Source organism: Cyanistes caeruleus, chromosome 4 (genome assembly GCF_971803275.1).
Source record: "Cyanistes caeruleus chromosome 4, bCyaCae1.hap1.1, whole genome shotgun sequence".
NCBI classification, from domain to species: Eukaryota; Metazoa; Chordata; class Aves; order Passeriformes; family Paridae; genus Cyanistes; species Cyanistes caeruleus.
The window spans coordinates 2,123,362-2,136,865 of NC_141704.1; the positions used below are offsets into that span (position 1 = coordinate 2,123,362).

A 13,504-nucleotide genomic window follows, 5' to 3' on the forward strand; every position below is an offset into this window, starting at 1 on the left:
ACACCTCCCACTGTCCCAGGTTATTCCAAGCCCCATCCAACCGTGGACTTTTCCAGGGATAGGAAGTGCATTGTTTTATTTTCTACCGCCCTGCTGAGGAGCGCTTGGATCAAAAGAATAATCTTCCCCCTCGATTTTTTAATTTTTTATTTCTTTTTTTTTCAGAAATCACAGCTTTTCCCATGCCTTGGGAGGGAGAATCTCCGCTCCCTCACTCCACTTCCATGGGGAAAGCAGACAAAAGATGGGCATATCCTGCCCAGAAATTTCTTCCCCAGAACACAGCAGATGGAGGAAGAGACCTTGGCACAGGAAAAGCTGTCCATTTTCAGTTGATTATTGCCCACCACAAAATACCTCCTCGAGATTCCTTGGCAGAGGAAGGCGCCAGATGAGGGCAGGACGTGGTTGCCTCAAAGGAGGAGAATTGATAAAGCCTGATCTAATTTTTAAGCTGGAGTTTAGCTGACACCTCACGATTTCTAAGCACTGAACCCAGCTGTAATTAAAGCAGGACAGGAGAGAGGGGAAGTTTTCAAAGCTCTTCAGCCTCAGTGCTGAGCCACAGGTCTGGGTTTGGGACCATTCCCAAGGGACAAAAATTCCTTAAGCTTAAATCCCTGGCCAGGCTCTAGGGATCTGATAAATACCAAGTTCTGTCAGTGCCTTGGAGATCAGTGGCAAAGTGGGATAGAAATTGGGAGCTTTTGCCCAAATTTCTCCCAATTGAGACCTCATGAGGCCACTGGGAGAACTCCCACTAAATGAGCAGAGTTAGAGATGGGAATCACTGAAACCTGGAAGGCAGGAGCTAGGGAGCCAGTTTTCCTGGAATTTTGGGATAAATGGGCTGCTTAATGCTCTTTGGTGGCTCTAAAATAGCCAACACCAGCCCTGAGGCCGCGGGAGTGGGAATGGGAAGAGTAAGATCCATCCCTGGGGAGCCAGCCTGGAGCCCTATTCCAGCACCAACACTAAAAAAGAATAAAAAAAGAAATAAAAACAGTAAAATTAAGGAGTAAAAGCAGCCCTGAACCAACCAAATTAATTCTTTTTTGGTGCTAACAGAGGAAAGAGGAGAGTCTAAATTCCCTCTTCTATTGATCAGTGGTTATCCCATGTGGAGTGATAACACCATCTTCCCACTTTCCTTTCTGGCACTTTGCTTCCCAAATGCTCCAAATTCCAAACTTTTATTTATTTTATTAAATTTTATCTATTTATTATATATTTATTTATCTTTATAAATAAATGTATATATTTTAGATATAAATATATATTATATATATTTATAAATATTTATATATTTCATATATTTATATATTTATAAATATATAATAAACATTTTAAATATTTATATATTTATATATTCTATATGTTTTTATATATTTATATATTTATATATAAATATATAAAATATAAATTATATTTATGTAAATTAGAATATATTTATTAATTTTTTTAATTTTTGTTTTTTTTTAAAACCATAATTCTGCCTGTTTCAATGTAGGTGATATTTTAATTTTTACGGGATTTTTCCTGAGAGGTCCTGAGTGAATTAACCCCATGGATGTGAGCCCAGGATCTGCTGGAATTCCCTGCTTTAAATGTGATGTTGTAGGAGCCAAATGAGTGCACAAACAAGGTCTTGGATAAATCTTATTTACCTGGCACTGTGTGATCCAGGAAAGCTTTGCTCCAGTGAACTGGAATATTGATGAAGAGCAAAATGTACATTTGTTTGTTTTTTTTAAAAAAAAAGGAGAGCATGAACCATAAAATCTGCCCATTGCTGTGTTACTGTGACCATGCTGAAGAGCTTCCCTCCCCTGAACAATATTCAGGATTTTACAATATTTGGGATGTCAGAGATGTCCCCTGGCTGGAACACGAAGTTAACGTTTCCTGGGCCAGCCCTGCACAATCCCAGGAGGTGCAGAACCAATCGGAACCAGTTCAAGCACAGGGAGGGGAGGCGGCCACCGGAGTTTGCGAACTCTGCCAGGATTCAAAAATAAATCGGCAGCTCTGAAATTTCCAATTCAACCCACGGAGCTCAAACGCTCGTGGCTTTTCTGGAATCTGAGAGGCCAAATCCTGAAGCTGGGGAAGAGGAGGCACAAAGATGAGATGGGGGTGAATGGCGATTTTCATCCGGTTCTTTGTTAAATTTGAGATAAAATTTTGTGCTCCAGATTTGGCTTCACTGCAAGGAAAAGCTGCCTTAGAAAGATTTCACGGAATCATGGAATGGTTTGGGTGGGAAGGGACCTTCAGGACCATCCAGTCCAACCCCCCTGCCATGGGCAGAGACACTTTCCACCATTCCAGGAATATCCTAGCCTTGGACATTCCAGAGATCCAGGAGCAGCCACAGCTGCTCTGGGAATTCCAGCCCAGCCAGGAATTCCTTCCCCAGATCCCATCCATCCCTGCCCTCTGGCAGTGGAAGCCATTCCCTGTGTCCTGTCCCTCCAGGCCTTGTCCCCAGTCCCTCTCCAGCTCTCCTGGAGCTCCTTGAATTCCTGGAATGTGCTGGAAGCTCTCCATGGATCCTTCTCCTCTCTGGGTGAGCACCCCCAGCTCTCCCAGCCTGGCTCCATTTCCCCAATTTCCAGTTAAACCGAGTCCCTTCCTACAGAAACCCAGACCCATCCAGCCTCTCCCCGCATGGATTTCCATACAGGACATGGATTTAACCCCTGGGCTGCAGCTCAGCTCTTCCCCACTGCCCTCAGTGTCAAGTGTGATGTTCAGTCCCATCACCTTCAGCTCCTTTGTCCCAGCAGAAACAAATCTTGCCACTGCCAAGACAGAAAAATGTGGCTGAATAACTCCACATGGCAAGTTTTTCCAAGGAGAAATGCTCCACTGAGCTGCCTGTTCTACATGGCCCTGATGACCTCTCGTGACACTTTGATATTTATTTGCACAGAAAAAGGTAAAAACACCTTTCCTTTGGGTTTCCCGAATGCCTGTGACATTGGAATCCTTTCCAAGCTCCTTGTTTTTACTTCATTCCAGACTTCCCAGCCAGCCACGAGGAGATCCAGCAGATCCAGGGAGCTGAAGCTGGATCACAGGAGGGCAGAAATGAGCTCTGTGTTTCGTAATTAACCACAGGAATTACGAAAATTATTCTGGGTCTGCTGGATTCTCCATCTCTGACAGGCTCAGGATCAAGCCCAGGTGCTTTCCTGGGAGAGCTGCCACATTCCCAACGGAATTACAGACTTGATGAGGAAATTACTGGGTGGAGAAATCACTGGGTGAACTTTGCTGGCTGATTATGCTGCAGATCTGGTGAATTTATTCTGACTTTGAGCTCAAATTCCACAGCAAAAGACACCCAAATTATGCTTAAAAACCCCAATCCAACAAAAGCCCATCCCAGGAGCTCTGACCCTGGACTATCGAAAGGTGGTGGCATTTTATTCTCCAGCACCAGCAAAGTGAATCTGTCCACCCAAAACACTCCAGAACTGTTCAAATTTCCTGAATTCCCCACAAAACGGGAATTCTCAGCACATCAGCTCTTAGCCAGCACCCAGGAGCTTCCCAGCATACCTAAAAGGGGTTGGATCCCAGCAGGATCGGGGTTCAGGTTGGAAAAGACCTCTCAGATCTCTGAGTGAACCATCAGCCATGGCCACCACCAAACCTCGTCCCCGAGTGCCACCTCCATGTGGGTTTTGAACACTTCCAGGGACAGGGACTCCATCACTTCCCTGGGCAGCTGTTCCAAGGCTGGACAATCCAGGAATTCCCTGCCAAGGTGGTCTCAATACCTCCAAAAATCCCAGCTGGACTGGAAGTCCACGTGAGGAGATGCTTTTCCATAATCTTCAAACCAATAAATCCCTGATCCCGAGATGACTCCTAACCCAGCCCTGCCACAAACTTAGAAGTCACAGAATGGGAAAATTATCACTTGGACAAGGATTTTCTTTCATTTATTTCCATTTCACGTGCAGTGCAGAGGAGCAGGGAGTGGGAAATTTGGTTGGACACAGGGGGAAGTTTGTGACAGCCCCAACTTCCAGCCCTGACATTATTCCCTCACTTGAGACACCGAAATCCTCCTGGAATGATCCAGCAGCCACAGCATAATCGGGAATATCAGTGCCTTGGCAGGGAGATGGACGGGATAATTTAATTGGTCTTTTGTATCTCTCCCTTCTCTGATCCTGCTGAGTTCTGGAGCTATTATTAAAGGCATTTTTTAAGGTATTTTAATTTACTCCTCCAAATGGATTCCCATCCATTCACTCCCACCAAGTGAATGTTGTCAGGGACATTAGTGGGGTGATAAAATAGCTGCAGCTTCCCGCTGCTTTTAATGTGTTACATCCACCAGAAAAGTCATTAGCTCTTAGCCTTTAATACACCCTCTGCACTGCTGCAGAACTGTTTATCACTTAAAAGTGCCAGCACAGGCCAGGCTCTCCCTTTATTAATCAATATACATTTGTGCAGGGAAAAGGAACTCACAGCCAGTGAATCCCAGCCTGGTTTGTGCTGCAGGAGCTGAAAAAAAACCATCCCTGACATTTTCACCCCCGTGCCTGAATATTCCTAGAAGTGGCTTTTACTCAGGGTTTTTTACACAACTCCCCCAATTACAGGTGAGCTGGTGGCAAGGTGACAAATTTATTTCACCAGTGGTGAGTGGCAGCTTTCCCTCTCCTTTGTCATCCCTGCTCTAGAACATCATTAGCAGCTGCAACACGGCACAAATGGAACGTGGAGCACGGAATTAATGATGCTCGGGAGCAGAGCCGTCCGTTTGGGAGCTCGTTTTTAATAAATGTTTTCATACAGCTGGCCCAGTTTGGAGAATAAAACCCCTCAGTGTTATTTTTATGTGCTCTGAGATCAATATTTCTTTTTTTTTTCAGTCTCGAGGCCCTAGTATTTAAAATATATTTATCTATTAAAAATGTCTGCTGGAGAGATGGTGAATATGAATGTTCAGTGATGCTCCTGGAAAGACAAAGTGACCAAGGCAAAGGCAGCTGGAGGATGAAAAACCAAAAGGAATTGGGAAAAAAACTGATTGAGAAAGGTTTAGCAGGGCTGAGATCCCAAAAGAAAATCTGGATTGGTGCTGTCCAGTGTGAAGTCTGTAATTGTGATCTAAATTCAACAAAACTTATGAAAATGCAAGAGACCACTGGAAAACAAAGTGTGAAATCCAGGAATGAGGGGTAAAGGCTTAAGAGGCACTCTGAGATAAGCCAGGATGAGCTCCTGGGCTCACAAAGATGTCATTTCACTGAAATTAGAAGCCAGTTTGTCAGATTTTGGCATAAGGTGTCTAAGAGTCTCATTTGCAGGGGTGAGAAAATTCAGAGTGACCAGGCCAACATCACCAGCGGGTTTTGGTAGAAGAGGGATCCCGAAAGACACTCCAACCTCACCTTTATGCACCAAAATTCACCTTTCAGCACCAAAATTCACCTTTCTGTCTCACTCTTCGTTAACCCGACGGTAATTAGTGTTATGAAGAATTCTTTGTTCACCAAAGCAATCCCTGGCAAACACGGGGAGAGAGCAGAGGCCTTGCTGTGGTTTCATCCCAAAGGATACCATGACTGGCAATTAAATTCACCGTTTTATTTTCTGTGCATTGATTTTATGCAGGGTTAAGGCTGGTCTTAAATTTAAAGGAGAAAAATATCTCCAAGGGGAATTTCCACCCCAGTTTCCACACAAGAAGCCAGAGGTGGCCAGAGGGTGACAGTTTGGTTCTTCAGGTGTTTCTCAACGGAGTGGGAAAAATTTTCCACATTTCCATTAGAATGTTCCAGTGCTGGAATGCAATTTATACATAAAACCATTGGAAAGGAGAGGAATTGGTTAGGAAAAGGATGGGAAGGAGAAAAAATTTTCCCTCAGATCATTCGTTCAGCAGGACTTGAACTTCAGTATTTTATTGCACAGCCAATGGTGGATCAACTGAACTCTGAGACAAGCAAGACATTGGAATGCCCAATCTCCATTTCCTTTTTTTCCAAAAGATTCCAAACAAATCCGGTGCTGGGATGGAGAAATCCCAATGCAACTCAGCAAGGAGGTGCCTCCCAAGCACCTCCAGACAGAACCTGAGCAGAGCTGAGGGCTCCTCCCTGCTCCTCCTCCCAGGAATGACTCAAAATGCAAAACCACTAGGAAATGGGAGGTGATGGACTTCCACACAAGAACAGAACCCAAATATCCTTCATCCTGCCTAATTTTGATTTTGAGGAACCCCTGGAATTATACAGTTTCCCAAGCTGGAAGCTACAAAGAGGATTGCCTTGTGTCCTGCAAAATGAAGCAGTTTACCAAAAAATCTGCTATTTTCATGTATTTTCTTGGTTTACTTTAGTTTTCATCTCAAAAAAAAAAAAAAATTGCAAATTTTGCTTTTTTGCGTCGTGGCATGAGCAGGGGGTCAAACTGACTAATTTAAGGGTGATTCTGGGGGTCTTTGCACATCCCAAGAGGGGAAATCCAGCCTGAAGTGCTGCCCCCAAAAAGCAGAGATGGGAGAAAACTCAGGGAAGCTGCACGTGCCAGCATCACTGGTGATTTATTCAATAAATTCAGCCCTGTGCTCTGCACATCAAAGCCCAGAGAGATCACAGCTCTGTCCCTGGATGTCTCCAAAGGATTGTTTGGAAATTCCTCGTGCGTGGAGGCTGCTCCCAGGATCCGACAGCTCATGTTAACATGGAATTCATCAAACCACAGTGACCACAGCCAGCCCCCAGGGACGCGGGAATGACAAACTCGGAGCTGGGGAGACGGGGGAACAGGCAACACCAGCCTTTGATTCCTGCCAGGAGAAGCAGGAATTACCACCAGAGATCCGTGGGCTGGGAGTAAAACTGGAACATTTTTAACCCAATGTGTCCTCCTTCTGTTGTCTCTTCTTGCCTCAGGCCCCAGCTGGTGACAGGTCCAAGGATGGGGCCAGTCCCAAAGGAAGATGATTCCAAGCAGGAGCCACGGTGTGAGGATGAGAGCTGTAACCATGTATCCCAATTTCTGGGAGGAGGGATGGATTTGGAAAATTCCAGAGGCCTGCAGGGCGTTTTCCCTTTCAGACTGACCCTCTCCACTAGGAAAGCTCGGCCACAGCAGTTTAAACCAGCGTGGAAATGGGATCACTTGGATTTGTGGTGGAGTCTCCATCCCTGGAGGAGTCCAAGGAAGGCCTGGATGGGCACTCAGAGCTCTGGGCTGGGGACAAGGTGGGAATTAGGCACAGGTTGGACTTGATGGTCTTGGAGGGCTTTTCCAGTCTCAGGGATTCTGTGATTTTCTGGGAATCTCCTAGATGGGACACAGATAGTCCCACAACAATCCCAGAATGGTTTGGGCTTGAAGGAACATTCCAATCCATCCAAGTGCCACCCATTCCGTGGGCAGGGACACCTTCCACTATCCCAGAGTGCTCCAAGCCCCATCCAACCTGGGACATTGGAACCTTGGACACTTCCAGGGATCCAGGGGCAGCCACAGCTTCTCTGGGCACCTGTTCCATTCCAGGGCCTCGCCACCCTCCCAGCCAGGGATTCCTTCCCAGTATACCATCTATCCCTATTCTCTGGCAGGATATCCCTATCCCTGTGTCCTGTCCCTCCATGTAGTAAAGATAAATCCTGAATCCTGAATCACACATCAAGGACACCTTTGCTTCCTTCAGATCCCAACTATTTTTATCACCATTTTCCCAAAGACCTGTCCGTTAATCCAAAAAACCAAACCAAAATGAAGCAGAAATTATTCAGCTGCACTTTGCCGTTTCCCACACTGAGCACTGAGTATTTCCACTCCCTGAGCTGCTGGAAAGAAGTAAAAATAACTAAAGGAACTACTCAGCACTTTAGCAAACACCTGCTCCTGTCTCAGGATTTCTGTCATCACAAAGTCCCATGCGATGGCAAAACCCCACTCCCAAAATGCAGCAAAAGAGCAGTGTGGAAAAGAAGTTGTCTTTTCCTCAAAAAAACCCACATTTCAAGATGGAAAAAGAATAAAAGACATCAAATTGGGAAGTGAAAAAGCCACTGGATCAGCTCGTTACGGGAGATGTCTGATAACGGCGGTGCTGCTCTTGTTCACCCCCTGGCCAGCAATGAGCAATCCCACTTGGAAAATGGGCTGGATGAGGCCATGGATCTTCCCTTCCCACGTGGAACTTGTGCATCATTTCCTGCCAGAGCCATCTCCCCAGCAGCCAGAGCATCTTGGAGAAGCCTCCCGGGCAGTTACGGATGGCGGGGAAGGAGCGCTTTGTTTCATCGCCTGTTGTTTTCCCGGGGCTAACGGCGCTCCGGTGATTGTCCTGTGGATAAATCCATGCAGGCATTCAGTGGGAAGGAGAGGGAGCCACGCTTGGCTCCGATGGAGCCATCCACACAGAACATTCATCTATTAACCAAATAGCAGTGCTTCCAAACCCAGCGGGGTCACCGCGGAGCCCTGCTGGGAAGCAGGAATTAACTCCGAGTGGAGATCATTTGTCTCTGGAATGTTGTCATATTTGTTGTCATATTCGCGGATGAATTCCAGGCTTTATTGGGAAGGCAGGTGGCACTCAAGATTGCTCATGGGAGAGCCCTTGGAATGCTAAGAGAGCCGAGGAGAAATTAATCTCCTGTGGATGGAATGGCGGGAATTCATCTCCGATGTTGTTGCAATTAACGGCAGCAAATTTCACTCAGTTTTACACAGAAGGAACAAACTGGAGAAGCTCAGTTATTACCAGGATACTACTCAGTTACTACCAGGATACTACTCAGTTACTGCTTGCTCAGGCTTTTGTTTTATACCTATGGAGAAAAAACATTTCCATTTCCCGTCTTATCCAGAACAACACATGGCCAGGCCTGACAGGGAACATGCATCAAACAGCAGAAGTGATGGAGAAATGGGATAATCATCCCATCTGGGGTCTGTACAGCACAGGAAATGGAAATTTGGGTCCATCACTGGGCAAAAAAAAGGGAATTTTTGGGGAGGAAAGAGAAATTTTAAATATTCAGTGGTTGCTGCAGCATGAGGTCAATCTGTATTTACAGATCTTCCATTTCAGCAGAATGGAGGTGGCCGAGGGATGTGGCTACATCAACTTCCCAAAAGGAGTTTCCTGAACTCTCTCCAAGTGAAGAACCAGTTAAATACCCTTTGGAAATGATTTTTTTTTTTGGCTAAACTGCTTTCACGAGCTCCAGTCCCCCAGCAGAATCCCGGCAGCTGCACAGAGCACCTGGTGTGGAAAGGGAGGATTTTTCACCCTGGGTCACACAAATCCCATCCTCACCTCCATGTCCCACTCTCCATTCCATCACCAACAGGAATTCAGGAACTCAGAGCTGAGGATTTAGAGACAATTCAGAGGAATTCAAACAAAAAGTAAAGCATTCCTGGCTGCCAGATCCCGAGCCCTTCCAAACCACCCTTGCTAGGACCACGCTTGGTGAGAAGTTGGAAATGTCTTGTGATAAACCTGAGTCCTCTCAAAAACAGCTCAGCTTTCTGCTTAATCAATATCAGACACAAAGTCCTTAAATATTTTAAAGAGCCCATCCCAGTGGGGTGAATTCCCCAGGAAATTCTGGATCAGCCCCAGGATGACCAGACCTGGTACCCCCCAACAGCTTCATGGTGAGAGGGAAAAGCTTTTCCCTTCTCTACAGTGCAGCTCACACCAAGCAAAAATCCCAGCACAAAAGCTGATCATTTGCAAAAAAAAAAAACCAAAAAAAATTACTATTCTGACAGCTTTTTGTGCATGAGGGAAACTGTAATTTTTATTTTATTTTATTTTATTTTATTTTATTTTATTTTACTTTATTTTATTTTATTTTATTTTATTTTATTTTATTTTATTTTATTTTATTTTATTTTATTTTATTTTATATTGATGAAAGGCCCTATTTACAGATTAGAACCAGGAGGGGAAACTTTTAATTTACTGCCTTCCCTCAGTTCTTTCAAATGTAAATTAGAGCACTGTGAACCTTCCAACTGCAAAGTTTATCCACATCAGGAGGAAGGTTCCAGAGGCAGGGAGGAAACCCGGGGTGCCAGGAGGAATATTCCAATGGAATGGCAGCATCCCTGCATTGTTGTTCCTTTTATAATTCCCCTGTTGACAAGTCCCTGCCTCCAAAATCCCAACCACTCCCACTGAACGCTGCTTGTCAGGGAGGGGCAGCCCCTGCCACACACACACACAAAAAAAGAGCTTTTTACCTTCCCTTTCAACAACAGATTAATGTCTCTTTTGTTCTGCGGCAGAGCTGGGTGTCATATTTCAAAATGCACTTTTAAAACAGGTATAATTAAACCTCTGCGAGACGGGGGAGGCAGAGAAATGAGCAGCCAAAGGAGGAATAAAGGCATTTTAGAGGGTGCAGAAGCTGGAGGGTGCCTCATCCCTCCCTCTCGCCACACAGCTACAATTGCATCCCACAGTGGGGGAGGGAGAAAGGGAAAAAAAAAAAAGTAATTATAAAAATGAACTTTTCCTTGAAAAATGAGCACGTTGTGAAAGGATGACTCCTTTGAACATCGCAGCACTTCAAAGGAGGATGAATTAGTGCTGACAACTCAATAAAGTAGCCATCAATTATTCACAATGTGATGGCTCTTCTCATGCAGCACTTGTGATTAGCAAAACATTTCAGAACCTGGGAATGAGAGTTATTCGTCCTCGATGAAATGGGCCCAGGCTTCAAAATGCAAGGGAATAAAAATAATGGGACTTTGGAGGAGCCTGGCAAGAACACAGGGAAGTTTCTTCTCTTGGAGCCATCCATCAAGTGCTTCATGTGAGACTGTTCCAGCCTGGATTTGGGATTTATGGAGTGGAACAAGCAGAGGGAAGGGAAAAATATCTGTGATGTGAGAGGGGTACCCAAACTTCAGCTGATGGGTGCAGAGAGCCCAGCCCAACCAAGGTCCCAAATTAAACCACTGGTGTGTTTTGGAACAGCAAATATGAAACTTTCCTAGAGAAAAGAAAGTTATGGAAGAACCAGGTTTCCTGCAGAAGTTTGTGGAAGTTTTTAATGTCCCAGGCCTGGAAGTGTCCAAGGCCAGGGCTTGGAGCAACCTGGGGTAGTGGAAGGTGTCCCTGCTCACGGCAGGGGCTGGAATGAGATGATCTTTGAGGTCTCTTCCAATCCAAATCATTCTGGGATTCCATCAAAGAAATTCCTAGAGGAATATTGGTGATGGAGCAATACAGCTTCCCTTAAATGCAGTTTATCAGACTTTCCAGTTTCCTCCTGGAACTGCAGCTCATCCATCACCAAAACAACCCCAGCAGAGGCAAGGCACTGGTTTAAAACTACAGAAAGCTAGAGAATAAAAGGAGCTGGAGAAAAAACAGAAAACTGGGTTCTGTGGCACTTGGATCTGTGACTTCACACTGGATTTTCAGCAGCACCCTGGGGCTGAGGAGAAGCTGCTCTGCCTCAGCATCCCAGGGCCCTGCTCTGCTGCCAGGGATTCCTAATGAGTTTGCAAATGAGGAATGTGCAGCTGGAGCTTTAAACGAGTGGCCAGGCTAAAAGGCTTCTCCTCTGGCCAGGGAGGGACTGGGAGCTGGGTCTGACACCAGCCCTGTGAGGCAAAATGAGGATTTATGAGTGCAGTGAGGGAGCTGAGGGGCTCTTTGGGTAATTAAAATAATCAGTCAAGGCCTGGGATGGAGGTTGGGGGCAGATATGTGTGGTTTACTCCCAATTTTTGAGGAAAAACTGAAAGCAAGAGGGAAAAAAATGGAAATAATGTAAATTACAAGGAAGTTTTAGTGGTTTTATGTGTCTAGTCAGTACTGGATGAACTGGCACTGAATTTAAGATGCACAGGCCAGGGTGAGGGTGAGGTCCCTTCATGGAATCCCAGGATGGTTTGGGTTGGAAAAGACATTCAAGCCCATCCCATTCCACCCCCTGCCATGGGCAGGGACACCTCCCACTGTCCCAGCCTGGCCTTGGGCACTTCCACAGCTTCTCTGGGAATTCTGTGCCGGGGCCTCCCCACCCTCAGAGAGGAGAACATGGCAGCTCCGGCTGAGGTGAACAAAACACGTCGGTGGCTTCAGAGAGGACCAGGACCAACATTTTGCACCCAGCTCTCAGTGGAAATGCTCCAGGCCAGGTTGGATGGGGCTCGGAGCAATCCGGGATCGTGTGGAAGATGTCCCTGCTTGTGGCAGCAGGGCTGGACTGAAAGGCCTTTCAAGGTCCTTTCCAACCCAAAATATCCCATGATTTAATGATTCATCACTGAGCAAACGAGGGTTATCCAGCTCCTGACCAACTCCTACGCACGCCATGGAAGAGGCATGGAAGAGGCATCCCTTGAAAGTGATTTCAGGGATTAACGGGATCCAGAGGCCTCAAACACTTCTCCCTTCAGGTCAGACATGACTCACATCTGTGGGATGGTTTGCGAAGCGTGACTTTGCTTTTGTGCAGATCTGAAGAGGATGAAAATAATTCCACCTGCCAGGGGCACTGCTTGGAAATGTCCACACGCAACTTCCCTGCCCTGGGATGCGCTGAACGTGCAAGTGAAAATTGAGTTTTTAAAATAAATTGAAGCCCTGACGCTGTGCCTAAAGCAATTGCTTTTGTGCAGCTCGGAACTCCTCGGTGGAGAACTCACACATCTGCAGCTGACTTTCACTGGAGCCTTCTGAAAGCTTCCACAAAAGGCAGCAGCTGCACTAAATGTTCCCCCCAGAGGAAAAACTACCTGAAGAAATACTGGAAGCAACAGGGAGAGTCAGACTCCCACCAAGAGATAATTTTGCCTCTCATTTTAAGCTAGAAAAGGGGATTTGGCACAAATTCTGCTGGTGGGTTTTACCCTCTTGATGTGAAACACATAAACAAGAGCTGAAAACATCTCTGTTGTAACACCACGCTGCTGCTGCTGCTGCAAAAATAATTAAATATGAGGCTCAGAACCATTAAAATTGCTTTAAAATTATCCTTGAATGGGAAAAATCCCAATGGATCAGCCATGCCTGCTCCTTAATGGATGCTGCAGGCTGGGAGCCAGCCTGGAAAGACAATTAATTTGTTTACAATAATAAATAATAACATCCAGCCTCCATCAAAGCATGGAACCATCAGCACTGGTGAGCCATTGAAAGCTGCTGGCTGGGACCATCCTTCTCCTTAATAACTACTTGTTTGATGGGAAGAAAACATTCCAGAAGCTCTCCGGGATGTCTCCTTGGAAGTGAATGACTCCATGCATGGAGTGGGTGCTGTGGTAATTAGCTCCAGCAATTCCTGCAATATCCTGCAAAAACAGCTGCACACCCTGACTCTTCAAGGAGGTTTTTTTTTGGGATTTTCAGATGCTGGAATTTGGCCTGAAAAGTATCAGGTGCATCATCCACATCATGCTGAGATAAAAAATAAAAGGAAAGGAAAGAAGCTTTGAAGGAAAGGAAAAAAAATCCCACCCTGCTGCTCCAGATCGGAGC

At 45.6% G+C, this 13,504-nt stretch overlaps 1 protein-coding gene across 1 annotated transcript in view; it reads right to left on the reverse strand.

Moving 5' to 3' along the window:
* Positions 1 to 13,504, reverse strand: part of EXOC4 (exocyst complex component 4) — a 290,233-nt gene that overhangs the window by 57,470 nt on the left and 219,259 nt on the right. The window lies entirely within an intron of this gene.